Here is a 5,186-nt window from a genome sequence, read left to right as displayed (position 1 = left end):
AAAAATACTTCCCAATATGGAAAAATACCTGTATATATTATTAAGAATTTTAGAGTTGGAAAAGCTAATAAATATGTGTGGTCCAAATATTATTTTATAAATATATAAAATAAGACTAGAATATGTTACAAAGATCACATAGTTTGTGGAACAACTCAATCGAGTCTATGTATTTAAGTTTTTAATTTAAATTCCAGCTATTACATACAATGTAATCTTAGTTTCAGATGTACCATATAGTGATTCAACACTTCCATACTATACCCAGTGTTCAACAGAGCAGGTGCACTCCTTAATCCCCATCACCTATTTCAACCATCGGCCCACCAACTTCCCCTCTGATAATCACCAGTTTGTTCTGTATAGTTAAGTCTGTTTTATGGTTTGCCTCCCTCTTTTTTTTTTATTCATTCATTTTGTTTCTTAAACTTCACATATGATTGAAATCATGTGGTATTTTTCTCTCTGATTGACTTATTTCACTGAGCATAATACTTTCTAGCTTTATCCATGTCCCTGCAAATGGCAAGGTTTCTTTCTTTTTTATGGCTGAGTAATATTCCACCATATATATATATGTGTGTGTATATATATATATGTATGTATGTATACACATCACAACTTCTTTATCTGTTCATCAGATGATGGACATTTGGGCTTTTTCCATAATTTGGCTATTGTTGATAATGCTACTCTTAACATTGAGGTGCATGTATCCCTTTGAATTAGAATTTTTGTATCCTTTGGGTAAATACCTAGTTGGGCAATTACTGGATTGTAGGGTAGGTTCTATTTTTAACTTTTTGAGAAACCTCCATACTGTTTTCCACAGTGGGTCCACCAGTTTGCATTCCCACCAACAGTGCAAAAGAGTTCCCTTTTCTCCACATCTTCACCAATGCCTATTGTTTCTTGTGCTGTTGATTTTAGTCATTCTGACTAGTGTGAGGTGATATCTCATTGTACTTTTGGCTTGCATTTCCCTGATGATCAGTGATGTTCAGCAACTTTTCACGTGTCTTTTGGCCATCTGTATGTCTTCTTTGAAAAAATATTTATATCTTCTGCCCATTTTTTATTGGATTATTAATTTTTAGAGTGTTGAGTTTTATAAGGTCTTTGTACATTTTGGATACTAACTCTTTATCAGTCATTTGTCATTTGCAAATAACTTCTCCCATTCTTAGGTTGCCTTTTAATTTTGTTGGTTGTTTCTTTCACTGTGAAGAAGGTTTTTATTTTGATGAAGTTCCGAAGTTTATTTTTGCTGAGTTTATTTTTATACAAACTATTCATTATATTAAATTAATGTATATATTGATTAATGTATCTAAATGTAGTCATCAAGAGATTTTTTAAATTTATTATACTTAAAGACATGTAGGCCAATTGGATTGATGACAAGTGCATGTAGTGAGGAGTGTTTTTACTGTCGTAATTTTCTATGCATATTCATAATGGATTGGTAAAATTTTTCACTACTTTTACATTATCCAGCATTTTGGTAACATTTTTTTTTTGTAAGGCCAAAAGACAATTTGTACAGAATTCACTCTCTACCAATATGACAAAATAGATTAAAAAAGAGACTACTAGAACTAGTTTTTTTCATCAAATAACACCATTTAAATACCCATTGCCTTTCAAAGGTACTTATTATATATATCCATTTTAAGGACATCTTAATCTCACCATGAGTTTTAAAAATATATTTTCTTTTCTCTTTAAGTTGTGATTCAACTTATCTAAACTAGAAACACTGTGTTACTTTTCAAATGCCTGATAGCAATAGAAGTTCCACATCATTTAGTTTTACAAATGCAACATTCAAGACATGTTTATATCCTAATTTCTTTACATATAAATATATATGAATATAAAATTCTAATTCCAGTTGAAATTTGGAGACAAATTAGTAAAATTATTTTACATTTCTCAAAAGTAATGTATATGAAATGTATATGAAAACGTATTTTTCTACCTCTTCCAAGAATTTATGATTATTTCTTAGTCTATGTAATCTATAAAAAGAAAGTACTGTGTTGGGTTTTAATAGATATTGTTTATACTTTATGTTTTACCTTAACAATTCTACATATTTACTAGAATATAAGAATCACAAATATTGGAACTTGTTCCATGACCCAAATCACTCTTCTATAATATTCACTTTAATACTACATGAGGATTCTTAGGGAGGGAGTAAAACGGTGAAGTAGTGCTACTAAATTGTGCTAAAAAATAATTCCCAGGGTGTATAAAGGGAGAAAGTCTAAACACACAAGGGACAATTAAATTGTGAATACAGTATTCCTTCATAAGTAAAAGAGCCTTCAGAAGTTGGTAGGGACATAGAAAGAAAGGGAACAGGGTAAGAAATTTGTTGAAGGAAGAGTTACCTTCAGATGAAGGACAGTATGGTAAAGAAAAGGTTGCTATCATATAGGACCTGAAAGATTTAGCATGGAGGCATTAATAAAACTATAAAACTCCAAAAGAAAATCTATTTGGTATCAGCTTATAAGGAGATTAGTTGTAAAAAAATTGAATTTGAGGAATTGATATTGCATTCTAAGAGCATTATTAACTGATATTGAAAACTAGATCATATGGGAGTTTTTCTTTTTTAACATGAATTTTGGAGCCAATTATAAAGAAAAGACATATGAATACAACAAAATAAATGAGAGAAAAGTGCAAAGGTTGAAGACCTTTGAAGAAATGTGGAAATGCCAGAATGTGGAAGTCAGTGAAAAGAACCAAACTATGAACTTCTAAAATGAAAGCTAAAATAAAATAGTGTGGGTCATCCGATCAGATTGTTGTCTCCTCTTCTAAGCCGCCATGCATGTTATAGCTCCCTTACTAGACTGGAAAGTCCTTCATCATCTTTTCCACAGACACACTTAACACTTTATCTCACTGAACCAAATAACTGTTACCTTTGTCGAAAAATCTCACATGGCATTCTTTAATATCAAAAGGTTTTAGTACATTATGTTTGATGTTTTGGAAGTCATTAGTGATGAGTAGGGATGAGGGGGTATAAATCAACTGTCAAATTAAAAAACACATTCAATTTTGCAAAGTTTTTTTCTATAGGATCATATTCCTTGTTTTACTTATATATATATAAAAAATAATATGTCCAAAGTTTGTATTTTACTATTAATATGTATTTATACATTTCTTAATCACTAAAAGTATGTCTTCAACTCATTATTTCATAACAAATAAATCTTTAAATCTAATTAATATCATATTATTACCTAGACATTTTATGAGTAGTTAAGAGTTCCTACATTAAATTTTTTTAAAATTTTTATTCATATTTTGATAGAAACTGAGTGTCAGTGGGGGAGGGGCAGAAAGAAGGGGGACACACACAATCTGAAGCAGGCTCCAGGGTCTGAGTTGTCAGCCCAGAGCCTGGCGTGAGGCTCGAACTCATGAGCTGTGAGATCATGACCTGGCCGAAGTTGGATGCTTAACTGACTGAGCCACCCAGGTGCCCCAAGAGTTGCTATATTTTGATGTCTTACATGGTTGCCAAAACGTATTACAGAATAATATTTTAGAAGTTTTTTTTTTACTTAGAGAACTAAAATAAAGAATCTACAATTTCTACCTACGTATGAATTTAAAACATAAAAACAAATCTGCAGACTTTTTATTTGCCCTTTATTAATCCATGACACTTGAGATGACCAGGGAGAAAGGATAAATAACCAGAATATGTACCTCAGTTACCTAAGCATTCGTTCTGGATGCAGTTTTCTGATACTAGTGTAGAAAGGGACCCCAGGCAGAATAAAAAGGAGTCATTATGTTGTCGAGTCAGCGTATTGAACTTGGGTGGGGGAAGAAGCCTTGGATAGAGTATCAGAGCAGGTGATTGGTGTAGGTCACTGTGGAAAAGAAAAACATTACAAAGAGCTGTAAACTGAATAATTTATAGAGCTTACACCGGATTGGCAGACATTGCTGCTATGAACATTGGGGTACATGTGCTCCTATGCATCAGCATTTCTGTATCTCTTGGGTAAATTGGTAGATATTATGAATAATATCATTGAGTTATATCATTCTGAAATGTATATGCAAATGCAAAGAAATTAAATAAGAAAAATAATTTTGAAAGGAAGCACAAAATAGAAAGAAGTAAACTCCTAAATTCAAAAGAGAATATACAGCTACATTTTCAAAAAAATTCAAGATTTATTCTCAGACACACAGATAGATTAATGGACCAGAATAGAATGCAGAAATAAACTTATGACTATACAGTGATTTTTTTAATTTATGAAATATACTGGTGTAATTAAATGTTGAAAATCTTTGCAATAAATGGTGCTGTAAAAACTGGATATTTACAAGGAAAAAATAATCTGGACCCTATCTCACATCATACATGATATTATATCAAAATAAATTACATAGTCAACCTTAGAAATACAGAGGCATCAGGCTGGCTCAGTTGGTAGAGTATGAGACTTTTGATCTCGGAGCTATTACTTCAAGCCCCACATTGGGTATAGAGCTTACTTTAAAAAATATACCTGGAACTGAAGAAAAACAATTTAGGAAAAATCTTCATGAGCTTGAGACTTCTCATCCAGGACAAAGAAGAAAATCAGTCTTTATTAAAATTAAGGTCCTTGGTCATTTAAGTTTACATACTCAAAGTAAATTATTATATATACACTTTATAGAAACACATATATACACATAATGTATGCATTTGACATTTTTTATTTAGCATATGCAAAATTTCATACAACTCAGAAAGACTACTAACAAAAATTTTAAAGGGACAAAACTTTTTTTTAATAGTTTATTGTCAAATTGGTTTACATACAACATCCAGTGCTCTTCCCCACAAGTGCCCTCCACCATCAGCACCACCTCTTTTCCCCCATCCCCCTTTCCCTTCAAGCCTCAGTTTATTTTCAGTATTCAATAGTCTCTCAAGTTTTGAGTCCCTTTCTCTCCCCAACTCTCTTTCCCTCTTCCCCTCCCCCTGGTCCTCCATTAGGTTTCTCCTGTTTTCCTGTTAGACCTATGAGTGCAAACATATGTTTTCTGTCCTTCTCTGCCTGACTTATTTCGCTTAGCATGACACCCTCAAGGTCCATCCACTTTCCTACAAATGGCCATATGTCATTCTTTCTCATTGCCATGTAGTA

This window comes from Suricata suricatta, chromosome 4 (genome assembly GCF_006229205.1).
Source record: "Suricata suricatta isolate VVHF042 chromosome 4, meerkat_22Aug2017_6uvM2_HiC, whole genome shotgun sequence".
NCBI lineage: Eukaryota > Metazoa > Chordata > Mammalia > Carnivora > Herpestidae > Suricata > Suricata suricatta.
This window is presented reverse-complemented; position numbering follows the sequence as displayed.